This window comes from Pseudophryne corroboree, chromosome 11 (assembly GCF_028390025.1).
Source record: "Pseudophryne corroboree isolate aPseCor3 chromosome 11, aPseCor3.hap2, whole genome shotgun sequence".
Taxonomy (NCBI): Eukaryota; Metazoa; Chordata; class Amphibia; order Anura; family Myobatrachidae; genus Pseudophryne; species Pseudophryne corroboree.
In genome coordinates this window covers 86,285,847-86,298,990 of record NC_086454.1, presented here as the reverse complement: position 1 = coordinate 86,298,990, position 13,144 = coordinate 86,285,847, and the positions used below count along the sequence as shown (strand labels likewise).

General features: G+C 45.6%; 1 long non-coding RNA gene across 1 annotated transcript; it reads right to left on the bottom strand.

Annotated features, from left to right (window-relative positions):
- Window positions 1-8,035: 8,035 nt before the first annotated feature.
- On the bottom strand, window positions 8,036-9,509 carry LOC134969959 (uncharacterized). The gene is made up of 2 exons (XR_010189587.1): window positions 9,379-9,509; window positions 8,036-8,763 (listed from the first exon to the last, which is right to left on the bottom strand). It is a non-coding gene; the product is annotated as an uncharacterized LOC134969959 (long non-coding RNA).
- Between the last annotated feature and the right edge of the window lie 3,635 nt (window positions 9,510-13,144).

The following is a 13,144-nucleotide window of genomic DNA, read 5'->3' as shown; positions in this document are numbered from 1 at the left end:
AAAAACCTTTTCGCCTCAATGTGTGGAAACTCCTCTCCTCTAACCTAAGCGAGTGACCACGAGCCCTCTGTGCTGATCTTATGGAAAACAGGTCCCTCCCAAGCTCTGTGTATTGACCCCTTATATATTTGTAGAGGTTGATCATGTCCCTTCTTAGTCTCCTCTTTTCCAATGTAAACATGCCTAGCCTTGCAAGCCTTTCCTCGTATTCCAGCGTCTCCATGCCCTTGATTAGTTTGGTCGCCCGCCTCTGAACCTTTTTTTAGCTCTGGGGTATCCTTTTTGTAATATGGTGCCCAAAATTGCACACAGTATTCAAGATGTGGCCTCACTAGTGATTTATGTAATGGGAGTATAATACTCTCGTCCCTTGCATCAAACGGGGAGTTTTATGCATGCTAATATCTTATTAGCCTTCTTTGCTGCAGTCCTACTTTGGGTACTGCTGCTTAATTTGTTATCTATGTGAACCCCTAAGTCTTTTTCCAGTACAGAATCCCCTAATATTACCCCATTTAGTATGTAGGTGTTATTTTTGGTCTTGCCCCTATAGTGCATTACCTTACACTTGTCTGTGTTGAATTTCATTCTTCATTTTGCCGCCCATGCTTCCAGTTTAGTTAAGTCTTTCTGAAGAGACTCAGCATCCCCCTCCATATTTTATAACCTTACATAATTTGGTGACGTCTGCGAAAATTTACACCATGCTCTCTAGACCTACTGTTAGGTCGTTGATGAAAATGTTGAACAAAAGTGGTCCAAGTACAGACCCGTGTGGCACACCACAAGTGGTACTTTAGTCCAATTTGAAAATGATCCATTGACCACAACGCGCTGCTCCCTATTATCTAACCAATTATTAACCCAAGTGCATATTGTGCTCCCTCCCAAGTGCATATTGTGCTCCCTCCCAAGTGCATATTGGGGGTCATTCCGAGTTGGGGACTGTGCACAGTGTGGATATAACACCCTGTGCATCGTTCTTTTCCTGTACTTGTGTCGCTTTGTGATTCACGGTTCCTTTTATACTCTTTGGTCTGCTAATACTTTATATGCAGCACATAGGCTGCCGCTCGCAGCTCAAACTTTATCTAAGAAAAGCACAAAGCAACTATTTCTTTTTTAATTTTTTTTTTTGTCCGTGTTTTTTTTCGTCTTTTGAAATTTCTGTGTTGATTTTCTTTTCTCAACATTCATCATTTTCTCGCTTCACTGCCATCAAGATACATTTTTTTTCTCATCCTACAATAACAGTGGGATTATGGTCTGTAATGAAATCAAGCTGTGCGGACTGACATGCCCTTGCTAGAAAAATGGGGCTATTTAAAATATTTATATGCTAGAGGATGTGTCACAACGGGCATCGCAGCCATTATTATCTTTTGCATACTGTAATTACTTTCATTTATAAGTTTGAATTGTTGCCCTTTTATTTCACAAGTAAAATAAATATTTACTTGTTTACGCACATTTGCAGCCCAGTAAAGTAGAGAGTGTACAGTATCTGATTGACCACCCTCCAAATCTTTCACATGGAAGAGAGAGGTATTAATGTACACCCACAGGTGCCAGCTCTGTGGAAGCTGTGGGTGATGACTACCCCCAATATATGTGCTTCTGCCTCTCACCATGTTTTTGGTATGCCATTTGTCAGTTACCCCCAGGATGGTGGAGGGTATAGATAAGGCACCCTTAACCATTTTAAAATGTTGCTTCCTATTGTGACACCCACCTGCCATGGTTCAGCTTGCAGAAAACTGTGTGGACCCCTGTCATAGGTGGGGGCAGGGACGGACTATGGAGGGTCATCAACCAATGATGATTCCAAATCAATGGTTTATGGTCGATGGTGAAGCCCCACCCCCAGGTTCTCGTTGATCCTTGGGCCAGTCAGTGAAAGAACAGGGATGACAACCGGTTGGTGATACCATCGATGACCATCCATTGCATACAGTAATTTGCAACCATTGATGGTCACTTGCCATTTTGCCAACAATGGTAAATATACCAAGCGCGATCCCTAGAATGGACTGGAGTTTCTTACCAGCATGGGTACAGTACTTTACGCACGCACATGAAAATGAGGTAGGATCACTGCTTAAGGGGGCATGCCACAAGTCAATGGGGCCTGGCCTTGCAGCACGCCCGGGGCTCATCCAGCCCAAGGTTGCCTGTGTCCGAGGTCCCTCTATGCGGGAGGCTGAGCAGAGTGCCGGGAAGCTGTGTGGTGTGGTCGGACCAGCCTATCAACCCATCGGCCCTTCTGCCAGAAGTGCCAGATGACCAGTCCTGGGTGGGGGTACTGATCACTCAATGTTTCTGAGAATGGAGGATTGATGACCTCTCAGAAGACTATAATACAACAGAGGACTAAAACATGACATCCTGAGGAATCTTATACATATTACTAGCACCCTTATGATGGGATCTTCTGGGCTTTTGTGTGTGTGTGTGTGTGTGTGTGTGTGTGTGTGTGTGTGTGTGTGTGTGTGTGTGTGTGCAGGTGTCACTATAGTCTGCATTTTTGTATTATATGTACTGGAAATGGACAAAATAATAACATAGATGCAGAGGAGCAATATTATTCTACTGCATGCATCTAAGTTGCACTGTGCCTCAATTGTCTGCGCACAGAGGGGCTAATTAAGACTGGATCGCTTCAGCGGCAGCGATCACAGTCTGAATCCTCTTGTGGAGTGCGCACGTGCAGTGGCTGCACAGCGCATGCGCACCCCGGGACCCCAGTGAGATGCTAAAAGCTTCTCAGGGCAGCGATCAGGCAGAAGCAGTCACGAGGCGGGAGGGGGCGTTAGAATGCCATTGGTGGGGCACAGTCTGGACAACGGAGGCATGTCCGATCCATTGGGGGGCGGGCTGCGGCAGCTGCGTGATGTCACATGCAGAAGCTGTGACGCGGCGAGCTACTTGCCAGGTACAAAAGCATCGCCGCCATGCAGTGCTTATGTACCTGTGCAGGGGGGGACTGACATGCGGTACGGCGTGCCCCCGCATGTCTGAGTAAATGATCGTAGATGTGCTAAATTTAGCACATCTACGATCAGATCTGAATGACCTCCAGAGTCACAGTACTGACTCAGACGCACAGTATTTGAAATTAAGGCCTATTAAACATATATTGGGTGTTGCTGGGCTGTGACAGAGGACTAGTGCTTACAGAGAAACAACCTCAGATGAACATCGCAATCATCAGTCGCAATGTTCATCTGCGACGGCAGGCAAGGTAAGTCCTTGGTGTCACAACTGAGGGCTGGTGTCGGTAACTGGTGACCTCAGTTGCAGGGGCTGATGGGTATGTAAACTTAGGAGGCTGGAGAGGGCTCCTAGACATGTGCAGTGATGCTAGGGATCGTAGAAGGAGCTGGAGTGATGCTCCACTGCTATGGTGGAAACAGAGGACTGCGAGAGAGTGGCTGTTGGAAGCTGGAGTAGAGCACTCTGCTAGCACTGGGTGCGGGAACTACAGAGTCAGATTGCACCACAGAGCAACAGCACAGGAGAACTGGAGCTGCACCGCAGAGAGGAACCACCAGGAAGTCAGGCTATACTGCAGAGTGTGTCCACCGAGATAACTTAGACAACTGCACACTGGAACGCTGGAAAGACAATGGAAGCACTGACAACCCTCTGGGTGCAGAGACAGGATATTTATACCTGCTGGATAGCAGGGATTGGCTGACGATTAAGCTCAGGATCCGGCAGCCCTACGGATAGGTGAGAAGAGCATCATGTGACTAATTCCAAAATGGCTGCGCCCAGTGACGGTGATTGAAGGGGAAGGAAGCACTCTGAACCCATGTGTCAAACGGTAATGGCGGCGGAGGCCGCAGCAGGAGAAACTCCAAGAGCCCAGATGCGCACAGCGGCCACAGAGATGATGGTGGCGACCGCGGCACACAGAGGACGCACATCCAGCGGGGAACCACAGGCGCGGCGGTGACGGTCGCAGCAGGGCTGAGAGCGCCACACCACCGCAAGTGAGTACACTGAGGAGGCCGCTGAACCAGCGCTGCAGGCCATAAGCAAGAGATGTAACCAAAACATAGCTATAGCCCGGCCCTGGCTCGCTGAGCCAACCTCAGGAGACACCTAACAGGCAGGAAACGGCGTCCAGTTACCCGGATCGTGATACTTGGCCTTGCCACTCCCGGAAAACAAGGGTGACGCTCCCCCGTTTTCCCGGACGCCCTCGTCCCTCCCTCTCCAGGGGCATAATTCAGACCTGATCGCTAGCAGGAGATTTTTGCACTGCTGCTGTCAGATAGTCGCCGACCTACAGGGGGAGTGTATTTTAACTGCAAGTGTGCGAACGCATGTGTAGCAGAACTCTACAAACAGATTTTGTGCAGTGTCTGTACAGCCCAGGACTTAGGGGGACATTTACTAAGCAGTGATAAGAGCAGATAAGTGAGCCAGTGGAGAAGTTGCCCATGGCAACCAATCAGCACTGAAGTAACATCTATAATTTGTATACTATAGAGTGATACATAGATGCTGATTGGTTGATGGGGCCACTTCTCCACTGGCTCACTTCTCCGCTCTTATAACTGCTTAGTAAATGTCCCTCTTACTCTGCCGCTGCGATCACTTCAGCCTGTTCAGGTCCGGAATTGACGTCAGACATCCGCCCTGCAAATGCTTGGACAAGCCTTCGTTTTTCCAAACACTCCCAGAAAACACTCAGTTGCCACCCACCAACGCCTTCTCCCTGTCAATCTCCTTGCGAACGCCCGTGCGAACGGATCCTTCGCACAAACCCATCGCTGAGTGGCGATCCGCTTTGTACCCGTGCGATGCGCCTGTGCATTGCAGTGCATACGCATGCGCAATTTAGACCTGATCACCCACTGTACCAAAACGCAGTCTAGCGATCAGGTCTGAATTAGCTCCCAGGTTCTGCAGAGGCGTTCAAATTTTAGAGAAGAGATTGCAGGACCCATTCTGCACATGTGCAGAACAAGAACATCGCCAAAATGCAGTAAGGATCGCTTTTGCGATCTGTACTGAATTAGGCCCTTGGAGGTGACAATTGCTGACCAAGCCTGTTGTATATCTTCTACTTATTTGCCGCAGAAACACAGCCCACCTTATAGGCGATGTCCGCTGGTATTTCTTAGTAAGGGAGGGAAAGTTTATTTTTTCCCAAAAAGTCCACCAACCAGATATAATATACGACATCTAAACACAAAAAATTTGTATGATTAATTACTTACTAAGGGCTCTGTTTAAGAAGCCGTGGAGAGGTTCCCAAACTTCAGGAGTCTCCTAGATATTCCAGGAGAACCTGCAGGTGTGCTTCAGACACAATACAACACACTTTACAATTTACACTTTTTGCAACTAAAATGCGTGTTAACTCTTTTCTTACAATTTTGCTTTGTACATAAACTCCTGTTTGGTGATGCATTTCCTTTAAAAGAACGTTTAAGTAACAAACTACTTTACAAAATCATATCTTAGCTGCTTGGTGTTGCCTATTTATAAGCATCATTGTTCCATGTACCAGAACATTCTGTGAAACAAATTCAAGAAACATGTTTTAGAAGCACTGAAATGCAGTAAGAGTACTTTAAAATGCACAAAGAAATTCTGGCGAAAAGTAGAGAAAACCCGATATAAAAGAATCACCTGCTTCCCAGGTTTAGCGTGTGCACATTCTGTATAGAAAGCCTGACTTCTAGGGATTGCAGAGAAAGACAAAACATAATAGTTTCTGCGATGCTAACCTTGAAAGAGAATGAATGGAAATATCATTATGTTCTGCCAGTACAGAAAATGAAAATAACACTGCCTGTGATCCAGCGTTCTTAAATTATGTTTCCTTGATCATTTTTCCCTGGTTTAAAATGCAGTTCCTTGAACCCAGTGATAAGAAGTTTATTCGCTTATACTGCACTTACACATTATCAGTGTACGCTTTTCCTGTGCAGCACCTGCTGAAATCTAATGTTGGTTCAAAGGTGCTCACGGCATATGAAAAGTAAAGCCAGCATTTCACAATTCCAAATAAGAGGCAATGATGAACTTGAAAGCAGAGAAAATAATTTATTTACAACATAGGGGTAAATTTACTAAGCTCCCGATTTTGACCGAGATGCCGTTTTTTCATCAAAGTGTCATCTCGGTAATTTACTAAACACTAATCACGGCAGAGATGAGGGCATTCGTAATTTTTTGCAAGTCCAAGTAAAAAATTACGAATGAATACACCATCGGTCAAATTACGCCTGTTTAGATATGAATCTCGGTCATTTACTAACCATTCGTAATTGTAATTGCTGCCGTGAAAATGCATTCGCGGCCGCGAAAAATTACAAATCGTAATTTTTTCCTAAAAAAAAACGCGCCAGCATTTGAAAAGCGTGTTTACATGTGTACTCAATTATCCATTACTCACACCTGAATGTTTGGCCCTATAAAAGTGTTCCAGGCACATTTTGAACTTCTCTCACTCTGAAATGGCGGCTGTGGTGTGTGGCAATGATTTTTTGTTTGCTGTGGGATACCTTAGACTGCTCCATGAGGCTTCCAGGAATCAGGCCCAGGTAAGTGAACATGGTCAACAGGTTGTCCAGGTACCGCGGAGGCTGCGCCAGCCTCGTTTTTTTAGAGGGCGTTTAAACTTAAATGCATTGTCCGATGATAGGGTCATACAGATGTTCCGCCTAAATAGAACCAACATTTTCCACCTGTATGACCTTGTCAAACTGGGCATAGACCCTGAGACAGCACGCTCTCGCTCTGTCTCAGGCCTACACAAACTCCTGGCTGTGTTACACTTTATGGCTACTGGGAGCTTCCAGTCTGTGGCAGGCGACGTCATTGGTATCTCACAGCCCACCTTTTCCAGATATTTGATTCAGGTGAGTCTAAAAATACATAGGCGGTTATGTCTAAGTGTTGCTTCTGTAAGTTCAAACAACACAATATTGTAGCGAATACCTAACATGACACTCACCTTAGCTTCTTTAATGTCCACTCAGGTTTTGGATGTGTTGGAGCCACACATTAATGCCTCAATCTGCTTCCCTACCGAGGAGTCGGAGTGGAGTGCTGTCAGGGTAGCTTTCTATGAGCTTGCTGGCATGCCCAATGTGCTGGGGGCCATAGATTGCACACACGTTCAGCTGAGATCACCTAAGGGCCGCCAATATATATATACTAATAGACATCTGTCCCAATCAACTAATGTCCAGGTGGTCTGTGATGCAAACTTAAAAATTATGAGTGTTGTTGCAGGTTACCCTGGTGGCTGCCATGACTCCTTCATCCTCAGTCAGTCATCGCTCTTCGATAAATTTGAGGACGGACAAATGCCTGATGGCTGGCTGTTGGGTATGTTTAAAATGTTTTGTGTGTATGTCTTTTATCCACAAACTCGAGTTTTGATTAGGTGAAAGAATAATCTAACATATGTACTAATGTGGACTATATCTGTTTTTCAGGTGATGGGGGTTACGGCTGCTACTCTTGGCTCCTTACTCCATTGTCCCAACCTGATTCTCCTGCTGAACACAGTTACAATCATGCACATAAGGCTACGCGGAATGTGATAGAAAGATGTTTTGGTGTGCTGAAGTCACGGTTTCGGTGTCTGGATAAATCTGCTGGCCTTTTGTTGTATAGTCCCTCAAAGGTGACTAGAATTGTGTTCTGCTGCTGTTTTCTCCATAATCTGTGTTTAACCCAACATCTGGCACATGATGAGGGAGAAAGCAGTCAGCAAGCAGAGGAGTTAGACCCATCTGGTGACAGTGTGAGTACATGTGTAGGGAGGCAGGTACGGCAAGAAGTGATCCTGCGCTATTTTCAGGTCAGTTTTAGTAGGCTGTAATTATCCTTGACTAAACACTTTGCACTACTTTCTATTGTGTGTTTTGTTACTTACTGTTTGTTGTTTATAGTGGTGTGTACATTGTACTTAGTTTATGCTAAAAATACATTTTCAGTCATTACCCATGAAAAACATACATACATACAGAGCAGCTTCGACAATGTTTGAGACGGACACAGGAAGTTGTGTGTTTGTCAAATACAAATTTTTATTTAGCAAATCACATTGGGGTTATTTTTTCCGCTTGTGTGTGCTGGGTGCTGTGCTTTGTGCTGGCTCACTGGCACGTGCTCTGGAGGAACGCCGAACAGGGGAGGTTACTGGCGTTTGGATAGGGGTCGTGGTCCCCGAGCTGGAGGTTACTTGGTGAGCTCCCATCAATGAAATATTGCTGCTCAAATTATTAAGGCTTGCAATCAGTTGAGTGTTGGTTGCAGTGTGGCTGGCTACAATCCGGGATAACGACTCATTCACCACTTGGTTGTGCTGAATGAGCTGAACGAGTGCCTGCTGATGGCGCTGTTGCTCATCTATGATGCGCGATAAATGAGCAAGCATTTGGCTGTTGTCAGCCCTTATTTGCTCCATTGAGGTTGCCATTCGCCCTACTTGTACAATCAGTCTGCCCGAGTTGCGACTAATGCGCGGTAGATGATGGGGCAGACTGGCAAGGTGTTGTGTATGTGCGGTCAGGCTGGCATTGCTTTGGGCCTGTTGGCTTGTCCAACTGGCCCAAAAATCATCTGGTATTTGGGTTGGGGGCGGAGCTTGTGCCAGTTGTGGACTGATGGAGGCTTGGGGGATATCCTGCAGCTGTATTGGCTGGCTTGGGTCAACAGGTGTAAGTTGCAGTGTGATGGTTGCCTGTTGGTCTTGTCCCTGCTGGTCCACGTCGGCCATCAAGCTGGGCTCTGTATGGGGTGGCCAACATGCAAGGTTTATTTGTCAATTTGTTTAAAGGCTACTTCTACACATTACTACATTCATAATACTCCATTTTTATACTTTTTGGCGTTGATTTTATAAACTTATAATGTTTTTTATGTTCAAAAACATATATACCAACACAGGCGGCCACATAGACAAATTTGCATAATCCTCACCTAACTACCTCCCCTCCACAGCATTACAGTGTTCGATTCCCTCCCCTGACCACGATATAGACTACTTACCTGGATAGTCCAGAGGAGCGGAGCAAGTAAGCCATCTACATACTGGACAGGGGAGATGTGTGAACACTATAATGTTGTGGATGCTGTTTTTGTTTTGGTATTTTATTGTTATTTTATTTTAATGTGCACGTGTGTGGGCAAAATTTTTAAAAATGTCTGTTATTTATTAAAAATGATGTTGGCGAGATCATCCACTAAGACCTTAAAAAAAATAAAATTTTTCACCTTTAGCAATTGAAGACGTAACATCACATTGCTTGTTCTGGAAAACATGTAATCTCAAAACCAACTAACAACATATTAACTGTACTGTGTATATTATTGCCTATGTGTTTAATTTCTGTTTTTACTCACCAGATAACTGAGGGGATCGGGGCTCATCACTCTGCGAACTCGCCAATAGTGCCAGTGGTGGCTGGGGTGACACTGCCGAAAGTCGTCGCCTGGGTGGGGATGATGGAGCCGCAGATTCCGAGCCAAGACGCCATGTCTTACTTGGCCTCCTGGGTAAGTGGCCCAAGCCCTGTGATGGGCGCCTTACAGGAGGTTGGCTTCCAGAAGCAGAACCTATGTGAAAATATAAACATTAATATTTTGTACTTCTATGTGTTTTCAGAATATGTGACTACAGTGAAGTCTTACCTGCAATCCCAGCCTCATCCTGACTTGTCTGAGGCCTGTCTGGCCGGCTGGTCTGTGGGACTGTTGAAAAAGTGTACCAAACATTATTACCATGCTTTGTGTAAAAATAACCACTGCAAAGCCTTATTGTACTGTAACCATCTATTAGGTATTGGATAAACAAATAATTTCTGATTAAGAGCTTCAAGCTTCATTATTTTGTGTTGTATATCCAAATGTACATGATGTTGCACACAATAAATCTGTTACATTTAAGAATTATGCCTCAGATATTGCAGAGATTGACTACTTGCAAATGTTTCAAAAATGTAATGTTGAAATAATTGCACCGTTTTTCAGAAGTAAATAAATCAAAAATTCATTTTAAAATAAGCATACAACACAGATGTCCAAGCAATATCGCCAAAAAAAAAATATTTAAAAAAAAAAAAAAGCCATTGCACATGTTTTTGCGCAATATTAAATTTACCAAACAGCCAATGCAAGGTGAAAAAAGCACATTCTAAACACAAACACACCTTAAGGGTGCATAGGCCTGCAATATGTGAAACACAATTTATGCATCCTTTACCCTTTAAAAATGACATTTACAACATTTAGAGGACATTTAAATAAAATATAACACATCAAACTTACCATCCTGCGTGGGTCGGTCCGAATCCCGGACATGAGTAGCAGACACCACTTCGGCAGGAATCAATGCCCGCACAGGCTCCTCCCAGTCCCGATAGGTGGCCCGGAAAGGGGGGCCACCTCCGGTTTTTCGTGCAGATTTGGCCTCAGTCCGCCTCACCACACCCTCACTATTCACGGCAAGTATTACTTGCCCCCACAGGACAGACTTCCTGCGGGAGGACACCTTGCCAGCATCCTGACCAAACAATTGGCGATGGTGCTTCATCAGCTCACGCACCAAAGCCATGTTTTCAGCATAGCTGAACTTAATATTCCTGCCAGTCTTGGTAGTGGTGCGTGGCTGCGGAGCCACAACACCATCACTATCACTGGAGAATACAGCAACAGGCACCCCCTCCTCCTCCTCCTCACTAACCTCCTCCCTCTCACTACCCCCCTCCACCTCACTAACAGCCTCCACCTCACTACCAGCCTCCACCTCACTACCAGCCTCCACCTCACTAACCTCCGCCACCACACTGACCTCTGAGTCTGACATGACAAACGACAAAAAACACTGAAAAATCAAAACACAAAACACACTCCTCCACTACTCCTACTACTACACACCACACAGCCAACACACACGCTCACTCACTCACTCACTCACTCACAAACAATGACAAAAGACTGTAAAAAAAAAACAAGGACAAAAAAGTAGACAAACTGTGAAAAACAATACTACAAATATGACAAGACTACTTACACACACAGTACAGCACTCAACAATCACCAAACTCCTCTCCAAATCCACCAAAAACTCCACCAAACTCACCAACTCCAAATACACCTTCCTCTCTCCTCTCCACTAGCTAAACCCACGAGGTGCGGTGTGTTTGGGGCGGTTTTATAGTAATATGCACAGACACTCCTTCACGAATACAACCAATCACGGCCGCGTGACGAAAACGAAACTTAGGACTAAAAACGCGGCAGCAATTTCTAAATCACTGCCGTAACAGACATGTGACGCAGTCGTAAAAAAAACCCCATAAACGCGGCCGCGAAACAGAAAACGCGGCCGCAATCTACAGCAGAAAAGCATGAATGACATCGACATCGGAAGAAACGAAAAATACGAATACGACAGCTTAGTAAATTAGTCGTAATCAATTCAAAAAGTTGCAATTTTACACTGTCGATGTCATTCGTGATTGAACTTGGACATGATTCTGGAAATTACGAATCTTAGTAAATTTACCCCATTGAGGGGCAGATGTATTAACCTGGAGAAGGCATAAGGAAGAGATAAACCAGTTAAAAGTGCAATGTGATAAACGCACCAGCCAATCCGCTCCAATATGTAAATTAACAGTTAGGAGTTGATTGGCTGTTGCATTTATCACCTTGCACTTATCACTGGTTTATCACTTCCTTATGCCGTCTTCAGGCTTAATACTGTACATCTGCCCCACTGTTTGTTTTGCAGGGCCCTGAATCAGCTGCTTCTCCATCCGTTACAGGCAGCCTGCTTGCTAATGAGAGTATCCGCCCATCTGAGCTGACTATCAGTCTTTTATCATGCAGCCAATCAATCTTGTCGGCCAATCGATCTTGCCGGCCAATTGGTTTCTAGCTAGCATTTATTAAGTACAATCTATAATGAGAAGTAGAAGCTGATTGATTTCTAGGAGTAACATCTCCACTTGTTCACTTCTCCACTCTATAGAAGGTTTGATAAATCTCCCCAATAGTCACCTACTGTACTTAAAGAGCATATACAATATAATTTCCATATATGCCATGTAAGTTTATTTTTTTTGTTTCTTTTATTAGTTTTTATTCACTATTTACAAAAACAATAAATCTGCACCTATCCAGGGCCATACGTAAGGGTGTGCGGGCGTCGCCATTGCCCAGGTGTTACGTCTAGCAAAGTTTGAGGATCCGGAAGCTGAGATTTGCCCGAGGAGGTAGCAGGCTGTGAATGAACAACATGAGGGGGCTGGATATAGTTCCTTCGCATGGGACACAGAGTAATGAAGAACGTAGTCGGGGTTTGAGAGTCAATGGAAAGTATTTATTATGTACAGGGCTGAGGTAGAGAACCGAGGCTGGAGCACGAAGAGCTGTGGACTGTGATTTGAAAAACGAGACTGTAGATGATGAACTGTGGAACTGTGGATGGTGGTTGAAGACGTGGCTGGAGACAAGGACTGTGTACTGTGGTTTGGAAAACGAGGCTGAAGATAATAATCTGCAGGCTGTGGTCGGTGGTACAGAGGCGTGGCTGGTGAAGGAGATCTGTGGAGTGTGGCTTGAAAGACGAAGCAGAAGACCCGGGGCCGACTGTGCCCAAAGAGTCTTACTGGACCGGGTTTTCCAGGAGCGCTTCCACTGGCAGTAGCAGGGTAGAAACGGCAGAGCTGCAGCAGCAACAGAGAACCGACCAAGCAGGATCAGGAGGAACCAGAATACAGCAGGAATCCTGGGAGCACAGGCTAAAGCACCTACAACAGGGTTGTAACTTGAAGCACTGGCGTCCCTGTCCTAAACCAGCCCCCTTTTATAGGGAGAGCTTCCCCTGGATTGGCTGGAAGAAACAGGAAATATGCTTAAAACTTGCTCTCCAACATGGCGGCGCCCAGTAATGCAGACCTTTTTGCAAAGCCACATTGCTCACTGCCCCATGTCTCCTAGCAACGGCTCAGCAAGAGCGACCGCTGTAGCGGCATCCTGCCGCCACGAGCGGACCCCCTCACTGCCGCTACTGCTGCCCACGGATCCGGCGCAGCAGCCCACCTCCGCCGCTGCCCGCACATTGCCAAGGAAGCCAGCCCCGCGGCCCCAGCGTACCGGTAAG